The sequence below is a fragment of the Cheilinus undulatus genome, linkage group 5, assembly GCF_018320785.1.
Source record: "Cheilinus undulatus linkage group 5, ASM1832078v1, whole genome shotgun sequence".
Lineage (NCBI taxonomy): Eukaryota > Metazoa > Chordata > Actinopteri > Labriformes > Labridae > Cheilinus > Cheilinus undulatus.
In genome coordinates this window covers 28,763,322-28,787,963 of record NC_054869.1, presented here as the reverse complement: position 1 = coordinate 28,787,963, position 24,642 = coordinate 28,763,322, and positions in this window count along the sequence as shown.

Sequence of the window (24,642 nt, the reverse complement as noted above, 5' to 3'; positions counted from 1 at the left end):
TACACTGCTCATTTTATTGTGAATCTAAAGCTGTCATGTGATATCACACACTCATGGAAATGAACCTTGGTTTGCAAAAAGATCTGCCTACTGCTGTATGCTGTAGAGAAGTTAATGGTCTCACATGCCATCTAAGTGTTGTAACGCAAGTTTTTCTTTAACTGGGTAAGGAGACAAGCCTGGGTTATACTTCTACAGAATCCCATGTTAAAAAAAACCCATAGAATAGCAAATAGTCGATTATTGCTATTAGATTTTTTGCTGTCCCTGTGGGTTACAATAGACAGCATTATCAAACAGACTCCTCTTGATCATGCCATCAAATATTGTGTTTACTTGATTTAAATACCACCTTTTAACTAGCATTTCAGTCAATAGAGACTTGATACAAGTTTAACTAAATTCATTTTACTAGACTTTTGAGAAGCTAGACCAGGAACCAAGAAGTGGCTTGGAGGAGGAGACTTAGGTTTTCAGGATGAAATGAGCACAGGACTTGTTAGGATCTGGATTAGGTGCTGATGGACTGAATGGAGGTGGCTGGGGTGGAGGAGGGTTGCATTGTCCACACTGAAACGACAGGCTTACAGCAGAAGGACTTCTCAAATGGAAGAATTATGGACCCAGACACATTGAAAATGCATAAAACTATTTACACTTCATCCTGGTGGTGGCTTCAAAGGAAGGATTCTCCAATATCTTAGTTATACTGATATGAAAACCTCCCAAAGGCTAAATTCTGTCTTGGACTCATTTGATTTAAAAATGTGAAAAGTGTCAAATTGGTTTAATCTTGCAAGTTTAGCATTATATAGCCATTATCACATGAAATACAAAGAACACTTCAGATAATTTTAAGCTAAGTTTAAATACTCATTTATACCTTATCCTCTAAATTTCCTTTCATGAGGATAATACTGTCACAGTATATGTATTTTTTTTTTCTGGTGCGTTTTTTTTTAAATACACCTCTTGGATACATTCAAAGTATTTAATTTATAGATTTTTATTTAACAGTAACACTGCTGTCACTGCCATAACATGATATTATTTCTTAAAAAACGAAGATATGACCATTAACTATGATGTTTTGATGTCGTCTAGTCAAATGTGGATTAAAAGTAATGAATCATTAACTCTGAAACAATTTAACATAGGTTTATGCCTTTAAAAATAAAAGTATGATCTCAATTAGACAAACACAAAAAAAACCAAACAAACAAACAAAAAAAAAACACTTAAAAATGTTTAACAAAAAAAAAATAGGACATAGATGCTTAGATGCAGGACACAGTAGTCATACACCAAGCAGGTTTAGTTTACTTTAGTTTATTTAGATCCCCCTTAGCTTTTGCATGGCAGCACCTATTCTTTCTAGGGTCCATTCAGTTTCAATGTGACAATACATTCAAGCAAATAGCAGGGATCAGCTGACAGCCAACTGATCCCAATTATTGCCTGCCAGCTTCCACAGCCAATCACAGCTCTTCTCTTACCATAGCGGTGTATTTAAATATGACGTACCACACACTAATCCCTGCCTGAATTAATGCTGATGCACCATGCTGCTGCTGTCAAAACTTAACCTCCTCCACCCCAGCCTCTTCCTTTATAGCATAAAGCTTGTTGTGCCCTCATTCAGATGCTGTTGCTATTGACTCTTGTTTTGAGCTTCTGGTACCCCCAGGTGCTGCCAATCAGGTGTCTGATTGGCAGCATGGGCCCTGCTACAGTGGTCAGTAGATATCTGTTTAAAAAATCGGCATGCCACGTTTGACTGATTTGGATAGGGCCCATCGGTTGGGCAACTTCAAGCTGGTGTTCCGCAAAACCAAGTTGCGGCATTGTTTGGAGTGAACCCCAGTACCATCTCCAAACTGAAGGCCAAGTTCCATATAACCGGGAATGTCAGAGACAGGCCACGGAGTGGGCGTCCCAAGAAGACGACACCCCAAGAATACTGTTTTGTCGCCCTGTCAGCTACAACTCTATCCTCCAAGATAACAATGCTCGCCCCCACAGAGCAGGGTTTACCAGAGACTACCTCCAGAATTTGGGAGCAGAGGAGATGGAATAGCCTGCAAGCAGTCCTGACCTTAACCCCATTGAACACTTGTGGGATCAGCTTGGGTGTGCTTTTCGTGCCAGAGTGACCAACACGACCACATTGGCTGACTTGTGACAAATGCTGGTTGAAGAATGGGATGCTATTCCACAGCAGTGTGTGACCAGGCTGGGGACCAGCATGAGGAGGAGGTGCCAGGCTGTTGGGGCTGTGTATGGTTCTTCCACACGCTGCTGTGGCTTCTGTTTGTTAAATGAATAAATTGTTAAATTGTCAAAATGTCTTATTTCTTCACACTTCAATCATTCAATCCACCAAACACCAAACAAGTGTCAATAGCAGAATCAGCTGTTTGGCATTGGCAGAGAAGATATCGCACATTTTTCATGGGTGCAACCCACACACTCAGCGCTGCTGCTCATCCCACAAATGCATGTTCCTTCGTTTTGTGCTATGCTTAGTTAGACAAACTCTCCTTGTGTGAGGACATCTTTTTTTTTTTTCAATTGTTGTTGAGATACAATGTTGTTACTTTTCAGGCCCTTTTTAGCCCAAATAAGTAGAAGATATCAAAAGTGCTCCGGTCTCAGGATGTTAATATAATTATCCTTTTTGGCTGCTTGTCAAATAAGTTCAACTATTTCAAACTGTCTTAATTAATTGGTCTCACAGAGCAATGTGGTGGAGCTGTTTTTAAAGATGTCACACATGTCATGTTTAAAGAATCAGGAAAATAAAAGGGGACTTGAGTTATTTCACCACAATATATCTGACTGTGCATTTCCTCTTGGTTTCGTTGTGAAATCATTTCCACATTTTTGACATCTTGGGTCGAGCGAAATCACATTTTTCCCAGCAGATGGTCTTATCTGGCTTATCAGAGTTTCCATTCTGTCAGTATGAATCTCCTTCTCTTCCTTCCTTCAGCAGAGCATCTTGTTAATTCTGTGCTAATTCCTTTCCTCTTGTTCATTTACTCCTCCCTGATTGGACCAATATCATCTCCTGCTTATCCATCAATTACACGATCATGCACTCTGCCTCTGTCTGCCTGACAAACACTTTTCAGTAGATATGGGAAATATTTTGAAGTCTTACAGCCATGCAGTGTGCGTGGGTGTTATATTCCACTCTATTTTTCATTCAGCTGCTGCTTTCTGACTGTAGCCATGGAAACCTTAGCCGTAGTGTGACCCCTCCCATGGTAATACCTTATTAAAGTGGAATTTTGTAATTTAACGTAATGTAATAGCTGTAATTGGATTAGTGTACGATTACAGCCATTATCTGCCCAGCTCTCTCTGAAATCTCTTAAACGTTCCACTCAGTGATGTACTCTCTAACACTGCTTATTCTCCTGGCAGATCAAATGCAAAGGCTCTAGGAAGCATATCATTTGCACATTCTTCCATGGATATGAGATAACATTAAAAGCCAATGATAGCGACCTTTTATGCATTATGGGTCTGCACAGTGATAACTTTATAAAGAGGGAGTAAAATACAGGTTCTATTTTCAGTCTGGTGACTTTTTAAAGCTACATAAAGAGCTCTGAATTGTCTTAAGGCTGCCACCTGCTTTGCCATCTCTGGCACGTCCTTGGGACTTTTTTCCAGCTGCCTGTTGGAGGAATTAAGGAGATTTGGAGAGCCCAGGCAGATGTAACAGCTGAGTTGACATTAGCCTGCGTGGGACAACATGCAGCTCAGATAGAGAGGGAGAAATGCTCTGCACCGGTAACAGGGAGGCTTAAGGATGTTGCCCGCTTCATTATGTCCCAGACAAGCTTCCTGACTTGCTAGCCAAACTATATTTTCTGCCTGCTGCCCACGTGTACTAAGGGATGGAGATAGAGGACTGGTTTGTCCAGGTGTGAAAATTTACTAGACCTGCAAATTTGGACAACATGCTCTTGCCTCAGGGAAAACCAGATGTCAACATAAAAGTACACCAGATAAATTCCATTAAATTGAGGCTTTGGTAACTTACAAATTGAAGAAAACTTTTCCTTACATGTTGAAACTGAGGATGTTTGGATACCTTGTCAAAATCTGGTGATAAATTTTACAAACAACATATCACTCAAGTAAGAAATAAGCTACAAAGTAACATTTAATCACTTATTTAATACTTGTTGGCAGGTCTCAGAGCAGTTCTTTATGTTAGCGCTGTGACTGACATACACTGTCTATCAGGATGAGGATTTGCTGTCAAAGTGGATCAGTGGATCATGTCTGTCTTTATTCGTGTCAGCAGAGAAACACCTCTCTATGTGAGAGACAGTGTTTTTAGGGATATGGACCAATATTCCACAAATGATTATTGAGTTTCTTTTTGGCTTAAATTACCTTGGTTTTACCCTTCTATGCTAAATCCACATTCAGCTTGTTTAGTTCTAAAAAGATCATGATTGAAATATATTATTTCCTGCCAGACTGACCTTTTTCATACTTTTTGACCATGCAAGGGTTGGTTTCAATGCACCATTTGTTCTAATATATCTGAACTGAAAACTTAATATTCATCAAGGTTAAGGGCCCCCATGTCTCACTGAGAGAATGCTAGAGAATTAAATCTGGTGGATTTTATCAGTTGAAAATATTTCCTCTCTGCCCTTTCAGCACTCCTGGGATTGCAGATTTTGTACCATGAGACCCTGCCTACAATCCTTAAAAATCAAATAATCACATGTCTTTGTGGATTTTATCCTGCTGGAATTTTACATTTATGAAAAGCCCATGAGTTTGCATTTAGACGGTGTTAATTAACACTGTAACTGCTTTTGTAATGTCTTTACATTCTATAACATATTGAGCATATAGCGTTAATTTAAGTAGGCCATGGAGTCCAGCCCTGCTGGACCCTACTTAGCTGACAACCAGCTGGTTTGCTCTAAGCACCCTATTGGCTAATCACTCTCATGCTGCCTTATTTAAACTGCTTTTGCCCTGTTACACTTTGCCGCTCTCTGCAAGCTGCTCTTGCAACCCTCCTTCATCCCAGCTCCTCCTTCATCCTGCATCTGACTTAATCATTGTCATTCTGTTGTCATTGATGCCAGTCACTCGTGGGACTGCAGATTTTGTGCCATGAGACCCTGCCTACACTCCCTTAAAAATCTAATTACACACATCTTTATGGATTTCATCCTGCTGGAATTTTACATAAATGGAAAGCTGCTCTTGCAACCCTCCTCCACCCCAGCTTCTCCTTCATTCTGCTTCTGATTTAATCAATGTTTTTCAGTTGTCTTTGATGCCTCATCTGCTTTGGGTCTTTTTGCATCTTTTCTTCCTGCATTATGGTTTTCTTATTGGCATAGGAAGAGCAGGAATATTTGCTGTTCCTCCTTAATGCTTTCCCAGAGGCTCATGGACGGACAGGGGGACCCCATGAACAGCCACACCACCAAATATAAATAACAACATAAGTACAGATTAGTTCTGCTGATAAATATTTATAGCCACAGATCATGTGTGTTTCTTGGTGTTTGTGATCCTGACTGAAGATACATTACAAAGCAGCAAAGATGCACGGGGAACCAAACATTTCTAGTGGCCGGCCAGCTGATTTACAAGACTCCAGCTCATGTGTTGGTTTTAAAGAGTGGAGTCACAAAAAGGCTTCATATGCAATCCACTGGGCCTGTTAAATTAGAGCATTTGCACACTCGCACAAATGGATGAAATCTGGTGTTTTCAGAGCAGCATCTGTAGTAAACTATTTCCATCTGTTCATGCACAGTCGATCTGATCATTTCAGGGAGATAATAATATGATAGGATTCAGTCTGTGCTCCTAACACAAATACCATAAGGTTCTATAACTGGCATTGGATTAAAATCCACATCTTGCCTTGAATATACCTATTGAGGCAAAAGGAGAAATCACAACATCCCATACAAATCTCTGCAGCAAAACCCACCCTGAACATATCTCAAACTCTGTAGCAATATCCAATTAAAAAAATAACATTTAGCAAGATAGCGGAGATATGAAAGCAAGGTAACTTAAAATGCCATTAATACTACTGGAAGTTGCCTTATTAACTAGTCTTAATAGTGCTTCCTCTATAAAATGTTTCTTAGAAGAAGCCAACCTTTTGATATGAGTATCCAGTAGACTTTCTTGAGCTTCAAATTTTTGCTTTAAAACAATACAAGTCACGGAAATGATTTTTTGCTTGTATGACCCCATCAAACCTCAGCGGAAATATTATGGTCATTTGGGCTATGGGGCTATGAAACAGTTATGGCTCCCTCAGAGGGATAGTCTCTAATGAGTCAGTATGTTTTGTCTTGAGCTGTAAGTCTTTTCTTTCCATATAAAAATTCAGCATTTCTGGCTGAGTCAGAGAAACTTCTAAAAGTTATAAAATGCCAGTTTTCATTCTATATACAGAAAATAATTAGAAATGCTTCAGAGCAGAAATAAGTCATTGAAAACAAGAAATATCAAAATATGAAGTTGGGAGAAATAGAAAAGTGGCATTGAGGTAAATCAACATTGAGCACAAAATACATTAGAGCATCTGCAAATTGGATTATTATTGACTAATCCGCTGTTTCAGATGGGGTATGTGTTGGTTAGGGGTGGGCTGTGGTGCATCACCCCTGGCTTTCATCGTAATGACTTTCACACCAGGCTTTTGTGTGACTTGATTCATTGTATAGCCTCATTTTACATACGAGCTGGGAAAGCTGATTTGTTTTTCAGATATATTTGATGTACTCTTGGATTCGCATGATGTTTGGGTTCACTTTGTGGATAGTACTTCATGTGTTCTCTTCTCTTTGGAGTTTTGGTTTTGTTGTGTTCAAAGTCAAAGCGCTTTTTAAAACCCTGTTTTTAAAAGTGCTATACATATTAAATTATTAAAGTGTCATTATTAAGAACATTCTGTATAAATGAGGTAAGTTTCTTCACATAACATTTACTTTCAAAAGCACAAAGTGGAAGTGTAAAGATAGTGTATTTATCTTCCCTGTGAGAGGTGGTGTGAATGCACTAACACATGCACTCTTCCACCAATCACATAGGCAGTATGTAGGCCTGATTTGTTAATATGCATGCCAAAATAAAAACCAAGTCATGCCACAGCTGTTATCAGCCACCATGCGCCCAACCTGAAACAGCCTTTAGTGCTCTGAATTCCCTGACTGCAGAACATAATTGGGCTTTTCCGCTATGACTTTGGCCTCATCGATCCAAATCAAGCCATGTTTATTTACTTTCCAATCGCCAGGATGAGCTGGTCTGGAGCAGGGTCCAAGTGAACCAGCCCCCCTTCCAAGCATGCCACGGTGACGTCAAAGCAGTGTGCAGATTGCAATTTGTCTAGAGGGAGAGAGAGAGAGAGAGTCAAATGGAAAATAGTGGCTATCAGTTAGTGTTTTCAGACAGAGACAGTTCTGGTTTTGGCTCTGGCTCAGATCTGGAGTCTCAAAACCTTGGTGCTTTCTGTCAACCAGCCCATGTTCACATCAGTTTAAGTGGAACTGAAGTGGAAGGATGTTACTCCACGTTACTCAGGCAATTTCTTGAGTTTATTAATTATTTGGTCTGGCGTTCAGCTAAACCCATCCTTCTCCATCTCTTATGCATGCCCAGATTGCAACCAAATATTTTGTCTCCTCAGCAGACCATTTTTTCTCCATTTTCCGCTTATTTTTACAACCTACAATAGGACATACCCACTGATGATGTCACAGTTCGCAAGGAAGAACCATGGACTGTAGAAAGAATTGGACAAACCCTGTGTGATGTCAGCCGTCTGCCTACAATAAGTGGACTCAAACTGCTTTTAAAGCCAATCCACGGCGGCTTCTATATTGAAATTGCTGTCTCAGCCAAACTTTGGTTTAACCTAACAGCCTGCCCACTTAACTGGACTTCCTGTCAGCTAGCCAGCTAGCATTCTGGTCGACTGAAACATAGCTTCTGCCTGTCAAGCTTTCTGTCAATCAAATGAGATGCGCCAATCAGTGCGCAGTAAGGTTTCTCTTAAATATAATCAAAACAATTGTAGTAAAAAAATTTAACCCCCCATACAGTGAGTGCTCCAGGCTGTAAACCAGTTTATTTTTAGGTTCCAAACCAACTTTTTTTTTTTTTTTTTCAGTTTTAACATGCCGGCTGGTTCAAAATTCGGTACAGGAGCTAGAACCAGCACAGAGCCCTGCCGGTCTGAACAGCCTAAGCCTGAGCTTAGAAACAGTTTTATTTTTTACATTAAAATGATGTAAATACAATCATATCAGACAGGAACACTCAGCTCCAACTCCTTTCTTTCCTTCTTTGTTTTTTCAGTTTTTGTCATGCCATAAAAATGTCAATTCATTAGGGAAAACTCAGGCGCAGTATTAGAGACAGTGGATGAGATCAATGAGGGCTCCGAATGCTGCGCCATCAGATGCTCAAATGTGTAGCTCTCTTGTGGTGGAAAAGCAAATCCTTTGCCACACTGGGCCGCCATGCCTAGTCAAACCAAGTAGAGCCCAGCCACTCAATGTAATCAAAAAGCCCCATAACATTCCTGGCAGACAGTTTCACTTACTGGTCTTTCCCTATTGAAAAAAGATTGTATTTGAAAATACCAACAGGGATGTCTCCTTAAAGATTTAGGCCCACAGTTTGCTCTGTCTGTGTTGGGCACGCCCGGAGTGCTGCGGTGGTAAAAACCACCCTCAACTCGAACACCCCACCAACTGAGATGCTAAATCTTTTTTTTTTTTTTTTTGTGATCTTTTACTTTGGACCTTGTCTTCAGTGTAGTTGTACTAACATCCCAAAAATATGCTGCAGCTTCAGAACTTAAATATTCCTAAAGTGCTAGAAGTGCTTTTGATTTGATAGGAAGTGCTTTTGTGATTTATCCTTTTTGCCTCCTGATATGTTTTCTCACTCACTAAAATTATTTGTAAATTCCTATTGATGTTGGAATTGCACAACCAGATCTGCAGAAGCTAATTGGAAGATCAAACGCACCATTTCGACATGAGACCTTGTAAGCTGACACGCAGATAAAAAATCAGAGACTGCAGTTGTCGTATAATCATCACTGGTTGGATCCCTGCAGATGGAGACGTTTCATCACTGAGAGAAAACATCTGCTTTCCTCTGTGTTCTTTCCTCACTCTTTTTGCATCCCTCTCATAGTTTTAGAACATTGCCTCTGCCTGCCTCTCAGCGTAGTGATTATGTGTGATTACAGCTGCAGTGCGCTGGTGTCCGTGGCTGCAGCTTTGACCTTGCCGTCATTGTTTGGAGGATTAATCTGTCGGCAGGTCGTGTCTTTGCCTTCCCTTTTGCTCCTTCTACATGGTGTTAACGATGCTTCAGCCCGGGCAGCGCTGTCACCGTTTACTTGAGGCTGTATAGCGATGATTCACATGAGTGAGCCATTAGGAAATGGATGTTTTCATGACCCTGTGAGGAGGAGAGCGAGTGGGTTGAAAGTGCAGGCTTCTCTGAAAGGCAAGGCGTCCTAATGTGTGTGAGGCACAAATACTTTTGCAGATCGATTTTCTTTGTTGCCTCTTGGCTTCATTTAAACTCTTTAAAAGTTTATCTCTATAGTGTGTTTAAAATAAAAGCCATTATATAAAAAAAACAAGAGCTAAGGGAAAGCACTGATGCTTCAACTTTCATGGACAAGGATTCAATTCTCCATCTCATGTCAGGTCACCCTTGTTAGGCATTCAGCCTGTTAAAAGCTCTGTGAAAACACGAGAAACACCAAGTCCTTGAGAGAAAAGGAGCTGTTGTTTACAGAAATGCCTGAGCTTTTATGGATGCTGCATGTTTTCTTCCCCCAGATTCAGAAAAAGCTTTGGGAAAAAAGGGTCAAAGAAGCTAAGAGCACAATTCTGTGTTCTCCTTCATTTAAATGCTTAAAGGGTATCTTTAGCTCAATGTGTGTAATTCATTACATTCTCCTCTTTATGTTTGACTTTACCAGCCTCTTCTAGGTCCTCCTCCTGCTGGGCAGACAGTCACAACAAAGCTGACATATTCACAGTCAGGGGCACATTAGGGGGCAGGGATCCCTCCCTCCTGAGCCGGGGTTTGACCCATCACACACGAGCAGAAGCAGTGGGGCTGAGGAGTTTATAGAAGTCCACATGCAGACGCCGCTGGAAAATTACCTCTCCCACTCTTCCTCTGTGCTTTTGTGCATGCTGCCTATCTTTCCTCTTCCCAGCTCTGTCCTGCACTGTAAAGGCGTGGCTGCCCCCTGTCCTCCTCGGGGACCCATTTTCCTTCTATAAAGCCTATCGCCATGGAAATTGTGTGTAATTTCAGGGCCCGTTAACAGTGAGAGTGCAGGCATGCATATAGAGCTCTCCTGCTATCATCACAGTGGAGCAGGAGAGCACCCAGGGCGAAATCTCATATTCGTTGCTCTTTTGCCAGTCTTTGCCACTGTAACATGACATGCATCACCTGATGCAGGCAGAATAAGGAATGGAGCCGGGGAGCAGGCTGCTGCGGAGGGGAGATGAGAGGTGGATGGACTGAGAGAGAAAAATCAAGGAGGAGGGAGCTGCTTTGTAGCAGCAGTATATATATGTGGGGGGTCTTCAGGGTCTAAAGCCTACCTCGAAGAAGGCTTCCTCCTCAAGTTTAATTCATTGTGAAAAATACAGATATTGATCTTGTGAAAGATGTTACACAAGAGGTGCCCCTATTTGGCCTCTGATTCTGCCTTAAAATGTGGTCGTGGGTAACAGTTAGTATGCCAGTCAATACACAGCAGTGCTACCAAAGAATGTTAATGTAGAGGAACGGTGTAAGTGATTTCAATGGCGCAAGAAATAAAGGGGTAGTCTTTATTGACAAGTGCTCAAGATTTGGTGTTGCTATCGTTATCTGTAAGGAACAACTCACCCTTTGCAAAGACCCTCCCTAAAACTGCCACTGTCCAATCCTAGCAACCGTAACAAGCTTTCAGTGGATGCTAGTACTAACAAAAACAAAAAACGGTGTGGAAGACAGAGACTGCAAAAACAGCAGTAGCAATTTAGTTTAGCTAGCAAAGGGCTTACGTTAACACGTAAAGCAAACTTTACATTAGCTTTAAAAGTACTCATATATATTTTGTTACTCTGCAGTACAAGAACAGTCTTGTTTCACGATGTTTGTCCCAGTGGGTCACATATTTGTGTCCAAGTTCTGACCAAAGTCCAAGACAGTAGAAACTGAGCCTGAGAGTAAACTGTAGCTGGATACAATCTACCTGTTTACACAGATTACCAGTGGTGTACACTAACAGAGTACATTTACTTGAGTACTGTTCTTAACCCTTATATTGTGTTCAGGTCAAATTTGACCTGTTTTCAAGTTTAGGTATGTAAAAAGTACCATTTGCTTTTTTGTACTGGAACGAGACTTAATCTAATCCTCAGACACAACTATTTTAACACAACAAAGAAATTTTCACCATTTTAGTAAATTCTGAAGGTCTCAAAAAAAAAAAAAAAAAAAAAAAAAGTGACATTTGTGGTGTTACGGGTCAAATATTACCTGGCAGAGAATCCTGGCTTTTGCATGCATCGCTTAAAAGCTGTGGGTTAATCTGTGAATCAAATATGGCTCAATTTGCCTCAACACACACACACACACACAACTATACAGACACACACACCTTCATATAGACACACACACCTTCATGCAGACACACACCTTTTCATACAGACACACACACACACCTTCAAACAGACACGCACACATTCATACAGACACACACACCTTCATATAGACACACATCTTCACACACACCTGCCCCTACACCACATTGTTGTTTTATGTTCAATTTATGGTATAATTTTCAATTTGCACTTGCTATTCTGAGTAAAATAAAGTTGGTTTTATAAAAAGGAAACAACTTTTTGCCTTTTTCCTAACTTTTAATCTGTACGGGTCAGTTTTGACCTGCAACACCACAGATGTCACTATTTTTAATAATGTTAAGTTAAAAAAAAAGACAAGCAATTTTTTGGTAGATATGCTCTAGTATTAGTCTATTAGACTTGGATAACATACTTACCCATTATCTTTACTGTAGGAAATAAAATAAGTGAATTTAAACATTTTTTTTTAACTGGAAACGAGTGGTATATTGTAAGAGAAAAGGTCTATTTAGCCAAAAAAATAACATTTAAAACAGTTTTTACATGGATATGAAAACATACTAAGCTAGTTATGAGGTGAAAAACAGTATTGGATGATAACTATTGTTTTTTTTTTAAGTATTTTCAAGCTGAGTTAAATCACAGGTCAAATTTGACTCGCTAACACTAAAGACGTGGGCAGCTTCTAACACAATACAAGGGTTAAGTACATTTTTTCAGTATTTGTACTTTACTTTCAGACTTTCAGACATTTTTTTTCAGTATTTGTCTTTTTGGAAATGTACAGTTGCAAGAAAAAGTATGTGAACCCTCGGGACTTCTTGGATTTCTGCATAAATTGGTCTTAATATGTGTTCTGATCTTCATCTAAGTCACAACAATGGGCAAACACAGTCTGCTTAAACTAATACCGCACAAAAATGATATGTTTTCATGTTTTTATTGAACAAAACATGTAAACATTCACAGTGCAGGATGGAAAAAGTACAGTGCTTAACAAATTTATTAGACCACCACTCAAAGTAAGGTTTATACCACAGCTGCCCTTAATTAACAACATTGGTAATTTCCAAAATCATTTTTTTATGTTTCTGCAATGGTTAATACACCAATATGTAGAAGCTCTTTGACCAAAATGATATTTTTAAAGCTAAAATATAATTATTATTGTTATCCATGGATTTTCAAATGTACTGATTTACAAAAAAAGCTGAAAAATAGTAAAGAACATTATTATTTCTTGATTAATATGTCAAATTATAGTTACTTGCATTCCTGAACAGAAAAAATAGTTTTAGTGGTTGAATGTTATGCTTGATTAATTTCTGACTTCTCAGAGAAGCCCAGTAAGCTGGCTCAAATTTGGGTATAAGAGGGTGAATTCAGTTTGAAATTCCTCATTCCTTTTCAAAACGGTAAAATATGGAGAGCTCACTGAAAATGAAAGAGTCTGCATTAAAGCACTTCATGATGCTGGATGGTCTCTGAGACAATATGACAGGTGGTCTAATAAATTTGTTAAGCACTGTATGTGAACCCCTAGGCTAATGACTTCTCCAAGAGCTAACTGGAGCCAGGAGTCAGCCAACCTGGAGTCCAATTAATGTGATGAGATTGGATGTGTTGGTTCAAGCTGCCCTGCCCTATAAAAAACGCACACCAGCTTTGAGTTTGCTGTTCTCAAGAAGCATTGCCTGATTTGAACCATGCCTTGCACAAAAGAGCTCTAAGAAGATCTAGGATCAAGAATTGTTGACTTGCATGAAGCTGCAAAGGGCTACAAATGCATCTCTAAAAGCCTTGATATTCATGTGTCCACAGTAAGACAGACTGTCAATAAATGGAGAAAGTTCAGCACTGTTGCTACTCTCCCTAGGTGTGGTTGTCCTGTAAAGATGACTGCAAGAGCACAGCGCAGAATGCTCAATGAGGTGAGGAAGAATCCTAGAGTGTCAGCTAAAGACTTACAGAAATCTCTGGCACATGCTAACATTTGTGTTGACAAATCTACAATAAGTAAAACATTAAACAAGAATGGAGTTCATTGGAGGACACCACGGAGGAAGCCACTGCTGTCTCCCCCACAAAACTGCTGCATGTTTGAAGTTTGCAAAAGAGCACCTTGATGTTCCACAGCACTTCTGGCAAAATATTCTGTGGACAGATGAAACCAAAATTGAGTTGTTTGGAAGGAACACACAACGCTATGTGTGGAGAAAAAAGGCACAGCACACCAACATCAAAACCTCATCCCAACTGTGAAATATGGTGGAGGGGCCATCATGGTTTAGGGCTGCTTTGCTGCCTCTATATACTCTGGATATGCAAAACAATCTATCTGGAGTTAACCTGACTGTCAAGTTGGTCTAAAGCCTACCTCGAAGAAGGCTTCCTCCTCAAGTTTAATTCATTGTGAAAAATACAGATATTGATCTTGTGAAAGATGTTACACAAGAGGTGCCCCTATTTGGCCTCTGATTCTGCCTTAAAATGTGGTCGTGGGTAACAGTTAGTATGCCAGTCAATACACAGCAGTGCTACCAAAGAATGTTAATGTAGAGGAACGGTGTAAGTGATTTCAATGGCGCAAGAAATAAAGGGGTAGTCTTTATTGACAAGTGCTCAAGATTTGGTGTTGCTATCGTTATCTGTAAGGAACAACTCACCCTTTGCAAAGACCCTCCCTAAAACTGCCACTGTCCAATCCTAGCAACCGTAACAAGCTTTCAGTGGATGCTAGTACTAACAAAAACAAAAAACGGTGTGGAAGACAGAGACTGCAAAAACAGCAGTAGCAATTTAGTTTAGCTAGCAAAGGGCTTACGTTAACACGTAAAGCAAACTTTACATTAGCTTTAAAAGTACTCATATATATTTTGTTACTCTGCAGTACAAGAACAGTCTTGTTTCACGATGTTTGTCCCAGTGGGTCACATATTTGTGTCCAAGTTCTGACCAAAGTCCAAGACAGTAGAAACTGAGCCTGAGAGTAAACTGTAGCTGGATACAATCTACCTGTTTACACAGATTACCAGTGGTGTACACTAACAGAGTACATTTACTTGAGTACTGTTCTTAACCCTTATATTGTGTTCAGGTCAAATTTGACCTGTTTTCAAGTTTAGGTATGTAAAAAGTACCATTTGCTTTTTTGTACTGGAACGAGACTTAATCTAATCCTCAGACACAACTATTTTAACACAACAAAAGAAATTTTCACCATTTTAGTAAATTCTGAAGGTCTCAAAAAAAAAAAAAAAAAAAAAAAAAGTGACATTTGTGGTGTTACGGGTCAAATATGACCTGGCAGAGAATCCTGGCTTTTGCATGCATCGCTTAAAAGCTGTGGGTTAATCTGTGAATCAAATATGGCTCAATTTGCCTCAACACACACACACACACACAACTATACAGACACACACACCTTCATATAGACACACACACCTTCATGCAGACACACACCTTTTCATACAGACACACACACACACCTTCAAACAGACACGCACACATTCATACAGACACACACACCTTCATATAGACACACATCTTCACACACACCTGCCCCTACACCACATTGTTGTTTTATGTTCAATTTATGGTATAATTTTCAATTTGCACTTGCTATTCTGAGTAAAATAAAGTTGGTTTTATAAAAAGGAAACAACTTTTTGCCTTTTTCCTAACCATAAATCTATACAGGTCAGTTTTGACCACAGATGTCACTATTGTTAATAATGTTAAGTTAAAAAAAGAAACACAAGCAATTTTTTGGTAGATAAGCTCTAATATTAGTCTGTTAGACTTGGATAATATACTTACCCATCATCTTCAGTGTAGGAAATAAAATAAGTGAATTTAAACAGTTTTTTTAATTTGAAAACGAGTGGTATATTGTAAGAGAAAAGGTCGAATTAGCCAAAAATAATACAGTTTTTACATTGATATGAAAACATAATGATAATGATTATTAATGATGTGAAAACAATACTAGATGATAACTATTGTTTTTCAAGTATTTTCAAGCTGAGTTAAATCACGGGTCAAATTTGACCTGCCAACACTAAAGATGTGGGCAGCTTTCTAACACACTACAAGGGATAAGTACATTTTTTCAGTATTTGTACTTTACTTTCAGACTTTCAGACATTTTTTTTCAGTATTTGTCTTTTTGGAAACGTACAGTTGCAAGAAAAAGTATGTGAACCCTCGGGACTTCTTGGATTTCTGCATAAATTGGTCTTAATATGTGTTCTGATCTTCATCTAAGTCACAACAATGGGCAAACACAGTCTGCTTAAACTAATACCGCACAAAAATGATATGTTTTCATGTTTTTATTGAACAAAACATGTAAACATTCACAGTGCAGGATGGAAAAAGTACAGTGCTTAACAAATTTATTAGACCACCACTCAAAGTAAGGTTTATACCACAGCTGCCCTTAATTAACAACATTGGTAATTTCCAAAATCATTTTTTTATGTTTCTGCAATGGTTAATACACCAATATGTAGAAGCTCTTTGACCAAAATGATATTTTTAAAGCTAAAATATAATTATTATTGTTATCCATGGATTTTCAAATGTACTGATTTACAAAAAAAGCTGAAAAATAGTAAAGAACATTATTATTTCTTGATTAATATGTCAAATTATAGTTACTTGCATTCCTGAACAGAAAAAATAGTTTTAGTGGTTGAATGTTATGCTTGATTAATTTCTGACTTCTCAGAGAAGCCCAGTAAGCTGGCTCAAATTTGGGTATAAGAGGGTGAATTCAGTTTGAAATTCCTCATTCCTTTTCAAAACGGTAAAATATGGAGAGCTCACTGAAAATGAAAGAGTCTGCATTAAAGCACTTCATGATGCTGGATGGTCTCTGAGACAATATGACAGGTGGTCTAATAAATTTGTTAAGCACTGTATGTGAACCCCTAGGCTAATGACTTCTCCAAGAGCTAACTGGAGCCAGGAGTCAGCCAACCTGGAGTCCAATTAATGTGATGAGATTGGATGTGTTGGTTCAAGCTGCCCTGCCCTATAAAAAACGCACACCAGCTTTGAGTTTGCTGTTCTCAAGAAGCATTGCCTGATTTGAACCATGCCTTGCACAAAAGAGCTCTAAGAAGATCTAGGATCAAGAATTGTTGACTTGCATGAAGCTGCAAAGGGCTACAAATGCATCTCTAAAAGCCTTGATATTCATGTGTCCACAGTAAGACAGACTGTCAATAAATGGAGAAAGTTCAGCACTGTTGCTACTCTCCCTAGGTGTGGTTGTCCTGTAAAGATGACTGCAAGAGCACAGCGCAGAATGCTCAATGAGGTGAGGAAGAATCCTAGAGTGTCAGCTAAAGACTTACAGAAATCTCTGGCACATGCTAACATTTGTGTTGACAAATCTACAATAAGTAAAACATTAAACAAGAATGGAGTTCATTGGAGGACACCACGGAGGAAGCCACTGCTGTCTCCCCCACAAAACTGCTGCATGTTTGAAGTTTGCAAAAGAGCACCTTGATGTTCCACAGCACTTCTGGCAAAATATTCTGTGGACAGATGAAACCAAAATTGAGTTGTTTGGAAGGAACACACAACGCTATGTGTGGAGAAAAAAGGCACAGCACACCAACATCAAAACCTCATCCCAACTGTGAAATATGGTGGAGGGGCCATCATGGTTTAGGGCTGCTTTGCTGCCTCTATATACTCTGGATATGCAAAACAATCTATCTGGAGTTAACCTGACACGCCAGATGGATTTGTTTCACACATCCATCTGGTAAACCTCTCATAGACAGCGTTTGGGAAAAGGCAGAGCCTTTAAAAAAATGTGAAGGGTGATTGGATGAATGCTCTGTCTGTCACATCTTTATGGGCCAATCAGAGCAACACAGCACGTGACATAGCCGCTGCCGAGGTGCGCCCCTACTGAGAAGTAAACTTCACAGAGAACTGCATTACACTAACCATAGCGACTATAGAAATGTCAGTGCTTTTGTCGTTTTTGAAAAGAAAAGAACTCACTGCTGTTCTTTGTTCTTATTTTAATGAAGAAATGTTGTCAGGTTCTGATAAAACTGGCGCTTTAGCAGCATCCATACTCGTCTCTTCCACCATAATTGCACCGGCCTCTTGTTGGTGCTTGCTTACGTCACGACTCCGCCGCACCGAAAGTACTGCCTCTCTTCGCTGATTGTTCCTGTCAATTTCTAACTGGGCCCAAATGGTTCAGACGGGAGCTTTGCAAGATGGATTCGCCAGTGAGAAACACGGAAACAGGCGTATACATCTGCTTTGCAAGGTTAATCTGGTCTTTCAGGTTAATAGAAACAAGGATATGTAGATAATGTCAATTGGAACAATCATTAACTGCTCATTTCAGCAGTGAGTGGACTGACTGGAGGATAATCCTTCTACAGACATGACAGGTTGCCAGAGGTTACACTGGGTCATACACAAATTACAACAACAGACTCTTGCAATGCAATATGCCTGAGGTAAGCTGGTGTCATCTCCATTACTAATCCACACAATGGTAGCTATAACACTTAGAAAGATGGGATTGAATGTTGTGATTGGCTTATTATATGATTATGGGTGTGAGCGCACAAATGACTCAATGAGTTATTGTAATCAAAGGTGTGTGGTGACATTATTCTGACACTACAGGTGCTAAAAGTGAGGAAGAGGACTGCTGGACTAAGCTGTAAGCAGGCTCTCTGCTGCAGGCTAACATTGTGATGTACTGGCAGGCAGCTGTGCTGCATTCATAGTCATGTTTGATGAATCTACTGTTGTGCTTTTGCTCATGGCCAAAGGACCTTGTTGAAGCAGACCTGCTTTGATGCTGTGACTTTGAATCGTTGATTTGTGGAAATACTTGTGACTGGCTGTTGCCTCAAAAACCATGAGCACCTGCTATAACCAATCCAGACCTACATCACTTCAGATACAATTTCCTTCTGTGGCCACTGCAGCATTGAGTGCGAGTTGCAGGGAGGAGAGGTTGGAATACTATAAAGAGAAAGATAGAAGCAGCACAGGACATGAAAAAGAGAGTGAAAGGGAATCCGAGGAGAGGGATGACTGAATCGATATTTATACTGTGAGGCGAGACAATTCTGAGGCAGTAATTAAATTGGTGTGTCATATTTCATTCCATTACTGGGCCGAACATGCATGCAAATGATCCAAAAAGGCCTTCTTTTCAAGTGGATTTCATTTCTTTTATGACATTGAATAGAATGGAGCCAGGCAGAGAAAAATAAAATACTACTTCCGTATTCATAAGCTTATTGTGAGGAACTTGGGGACCATTGAGCGACAATTCACAAGAGAAGGGGTGGGGTATGTGTGATACAAATCCCTCTTGGAGGCAGTGTGCTCCACTCTAAACCTTTTTACACTCAAACTAGGTGCAGGGGTGGGGAAGCAAATCAATCTCATTTGAATAATGATTAGTGAAATGAGGCAATGCTGTAGCTGATTGGAAACATGCTCTGATTCCCAACTTCACCTCCCTTCCGCCCCTCTCTGGAGTCCAGGAGAATGAATAAAACATACAAAAAGTAAATGTTACACTGGCATGCTGCCTGTGCAGAGATTTTAGGTCAGGAGCAACCTCCTTCAAGCATTCAGCAACAACACATCCCCTGTCATTTCCACAAACTTGATTGTCAACGATTTGAATAAGCGTTGCTTTATCATATTGGTGAGTTGTCTGACAAATAAAAAAGACTGAGAGAACGATGAAGGTGACCGCCCCTCCGTGGACCCTGTCACCAGAGTTTACAGTAAGTATTAGTTTCAGGTGGTGCCTTCCCATTACACTGCTTTGCAATCCTGACAAATGGAATTTGGGACAGAACAACACAACACAGCTGCGCTCTGTGTAGCCAATTAAAAGTTTCCCTTCCACCTCTTTGCCTCTCAGTATAGGCTGTTCTTTTTCAGTTTCAAGTCTAGTGAAAAGGGATCAAAAGACAGAGACGGGTGCAGCATCAGTTTATTTTGTTTAAAATAGCTGAACTTTTTTTCTCATCAAACATAATCAATTTCCTGTGAGGGGAATATGACACTGACCTGGGAGTTCAGGCACAGACACTAAACGCGGCCTCTGGAGCAGTGCCATGTTCACAGCATAGGTTCTGCCAGTGGCATCTGAAGTGCTGCCAATGGGAAACTTGACATTAGTGTCTCTATAGTGCTGGAAAGAACAGCAGCTGCTTACGTTGTGTGTTCCTGTGCCGGCACCCATAGGGAGAAAGGTTGTCAGATATGATGTGGGTTACTGAAAGTTCCTGGAATTTATGTGTTTGTGTTTGCTCCTACATGAATCTATGGACTGCTGGTAGCAGAAAATAACAGCACTGGGGGATACTGCATGTGCTGCAGTGCACTGGGAAAAAATACATCATTACATGTGCTGTATTAAAAATGTGCATGTTGTGTACATATACTGTATTGTTTGATTATTAAATTAATCATTGTGTTCCCCAGTTAGATTGCAAACTTCTGCAGTGTGAAGAATGCTGTATGACAGTAGACACTTTGTCCAGGACTTTGGTTTTACTAACCAATATATGCATTGACATAACAACAATGACAAAAATGCACAGTCAAAACATACCAACAAAGGGGTGCTGATGGCCTAATGCTTTGGTTGCTCCACATGTATTCATGCCCAGCTTGTGGCTCTTTCCCTGCATGTCATTCCCTGCTCTCTCATCCCTATTTCTGGCTCCATCCACTGTCCTATCTGTCTAGAGAAGGCAAAATCTTAAAAGAGAGAAGGGATGATAGTAAAACAACAAGACACTGGTGTGGTGGTTTGAGATCATCATCTTAAAATATCCAAGCCAAACAAGATTGTCAATTCCACATTTTGGAAGCATAAAACCTAACAGCGGATTTTCCAGATTCAGAGACATGAAGCATTAAATAGTCAATAGAAGAAGTCTGGTAATATCAATGATCCAGTTCAGCATAGATATTATAAATAAGGTGATGATGAATGTCCAATCAGGGATTTATAGAAGTGTTTAAAAATGCCTTGTGCCAGAGAAGCCTGACCAACTTTTTACACAGAATGCAATAAATGAAAAATAAATAAATAGATAAATAAATAAGTGTTGTAGGGATCCCCTGTTATAAATAAATAAAGAGCAGAGTAATAGAGTAGAGATTTAAGCCTGGAAGCAGCTGTGTGTCTGTACACAGCATCACCGCAAGGCCGCCTATAAGAGGGGATAAAGGGGGGAGCTTTCTGCCAAACCGCGGGCTCATTGAGGTCAGCACGGTCCATTGTAAAGTTAAGCTGTGAACACCATGTTTTATTTTTTACCTGAATAATAACTGCTCAAAGCAACCAAGATGTTTTTTTTTAAATTTATTCATGCCATAGAATAAAGCCTTTTAAAAAACGTAAACCCCTTCTCTGGAAACATCATTAATATGGGTTAAAAGTGGCAAATATGGTCAGGAAAGGTGGTGGAAAGTGGCAACAATGGGTTAAAAGCAACAAAAATGTTGGTAAAAAGGCATTACAAATGGTAAAAATTGGTTAAATTGGCAACAATGGGTGTAACAAATAGTGAAATGAAACATAAATGGGCAAAAATTGTTTTAAAATGTTGTAAAAAAAGAGGTTAATATTGGCACAAACAGGTAAACACAAGCAACAATAGGCAAAAAGTTGCAAAAATGGGATAAAAGAGACAAAAATTGGCAAAAAAGGTGATGAAATGAGATTTCAAAATTAGCAAAAACAGGTAAACATTGGCAAGAATGCATTTAAAATGTCAAGAATAGGTTGTAAAAATAATGAAATAGGGTTCAAATGTGGCGAAATTTGTTTTAACCAGCTGGATTGGGTAAAAAAAAAAAATGTTTTAAATTAATTGAGCCTCCTGAATGAGAAAACATGCCCCAAATTTAAAAACAAGAATTTAACCACTGAGTTTGAGAAAATGAGAAATGTTGAACTTGGATGTTAGGTGGGACAAAAATGGAAATGAACAAAGGGAAGAGACAAAAGAAAGTGCATGTATATACTCCATTTTCCAATGATAATCAGAAATTGTGATTGTTTTCAAGTGATTTTTAGAAATTAGAACTAGTTTTGTTTTACAAACAAAAAAAGTGTATATATGTGTGTTGATAGGGCTTCCATGCAATGTAGACATCACAGTTTTCCCCAGGCACACATACACAACTGACCCTCTGAAAACAGATTGGCGACACAAAAGTGCAGACCTACTTTTGGGTCCATGACCCAACAGTTGAGAACCACTGCCTTAGGGGTTGTGAAGGTCCTTAACAAGGCTACTCTTGGATTGAAGAGAAATAATTTGGCATGGACTAAGGGTCTGGAAAAAAATGGTATTGATTAGAAGCCTTTATTTCTGCATGCTTCCGCAGCGGTAACTGCTGGCAGTGCAATAGTAAAGTCTTCAACCTTTGAATGTAGCCTCTGTAGCTGTTAATACTCAGAGCACACCGGACATTTAATGAACTGATAAAGGGAGACAAGGTGAAAGAGACCCCAATGATGTGAATGAGTCACTGTCTGATGACATTTTCTTTCTGATGAACCAGTCTTTAGACACTGCCACAACCTGTACCCTGTCCCATTGGGATTTTAAACCACTTTGTCTGTCTTTCTCAATTTTTCAATTTATGTGTCACCTGTCACTTTGTACCATTTAAAAAGAAAATCTCTTAATTTTCTGTTCATTGCTCTCTTTTTATATTAAGCAATGTCTTAGCTTATTTTAAAAAAAAACAGGTGACATTTACTAGACTTCTTAGTCCGGATTGATATGTTCAGTCCTGACATCGGCAGGATCAGAATCAGGTCTTTATAATTATTATTGGTAGTAAAAGATGCAATTCAAATATAGAAATGACAGACAATGGAAGCAATGAAATATTAATTAGAAGCCAGATTCCAAATTTTAAAAAGCTGTCTTAACAGATGTACATCCTAATGGAAGCACAATTTTGAAATATACTTATATCTTATCACATCAGCTTTTAAATGGCAATTTTATCAGTAAATTAATCAACTGGACTAAGGCACAGCTAAATGGAAAAACAATACTTTTTACCACAGGACAAAAGACAAACGTCCTCCCAGAAAAACAGGCCTTTGCACTAAAGGTGACAGACAGATGGTTAGAGGAGCCTCAGTGAGATCACTGTGGCTCTTACTCTCACTGAAGCTGTTAGCGCCCTTAGAAACTGAAGAAAAAGACAAGTCATGTAAGTAAGCTGATGCACTGAGAGATAATCACTCTGCTGGTGTTGACAAGCTGATAAAACTTCATGCATGGCTTCTTGCTTTGTCGAGAGCGGCCAGCCGTAAGAATGACATATCTACTCATTATTGTGGAGAGCATCTGGGAGACAGCACAGCTGCCAGACGCAGGGGCCGGCGCAGGTTGGCCTTTGGCGAGACCCTCTGCTGTTTGCTGGACCGCAGCTGAGGGTAAGCAAAAAAGTGGAGCACTCACTGTAGAACTGGGTACAACATAGACATTAAAAGCTCTTTACATTGAAAACATGTAATTACAGCCCCATTTATAAAAAATATGGGGCGCTTTATAAAATGTAGTTCACAAATCTGCAGAAAGCTGCGTCTAAAACTGTGAAACAATTTCAGAAAATGTTTCTCAATGTATAATTGCAAAGACTTTGGATATCCCACCATCTTAAATACATAATATTATCAACAGATTCAGAGAACCTGGAGAAATCTCTGTGCACAAGGGACAAGGCCGAAGGTCAATATTGGATGCTTGTGACCTTCAGGCCCTGATTCAGCACTGCATTAAAAATAGGCATGATTCACTGCAAGGTCTCAGGAACACTTCCAGAAATCTGTCAACACAATTCACTGTGCCAGCCAAAATTACAAGTTAAGCCTGTATCATGCAAAGAAGAAGCCATATGTGAACACAATCCAGAAATGTTTCTATCTTCTCTGAGCCAAAGCTAATTTAAAACAGATTAAGGCAAAATGGAAAACTGTTCTGTGTTCAGATGAATCCAAATGTGAAGTTCAATTTGAAAACTGCAGACACTGGACTGAAGAGAAGAAGGAACATCCAGCTTGTTATCAGCGCAGCTATGTGTCTGGTGGTATGGGGTTGCATTAATGCCTATGAGGTGGGCAGCTTACACATCTGGAAAGGCACTATCAATGCTAAAAAAGTATACGGAGGTTTTGGAGCAGCATATGCTCCCATCTAGACAACGTCTCTTCGGGGAAGGCCTTGACTCTTTCAGAAAGACAATGCTAAACCACATACAGCATCCATCACAACAGCATGGCTTCTCAGTAGAAGAGTCCGGATGCTGGCCTACTTTCAACATCTGGAGCATCATCAAATCAGAAATCCATCAGAGAAGACTCAGGATTGTTGAGCAGCTAGAATCCTACATCAGACAAGAATGGGACAGCATTCATCTCCAAAGCTCCAGTACCTGGTCTCCTCACTTTCCAGATGTTTACGTACTGTTGTGAAAGGAAAAAGGGAAGCTACACAACGGTTAACATGGCCTTGTTCCTACTTTTTCGAGATGTGTTACTACCATGGAATTCAAAATGAGATATTTTTCATGAAATGGTAAGATGCTTCAGTTTTAACATCTGATATGTTATTTATGTTCTAATGTTAATAAACATGTTACACTGCATCTCAACTTTTTTGTAATTGTACATTTGAAGAGAAAAAGAGAAATACGTAGTCATCTACATTTTTATGTACACAGCTTTCTTTCAGGGTCATGGAGAGCTAAAGCATCATTGAGCTGAGTGCAAAAAAACCCCCAAAACAAAACAGAAAAATCAGTCAAATTAATAATGAACCTGATTGACAGTGAATAGTAATGCATGTCTTTGAACAGAAGAAATAAAAAGACACGATCTCAGTGAAAGCAA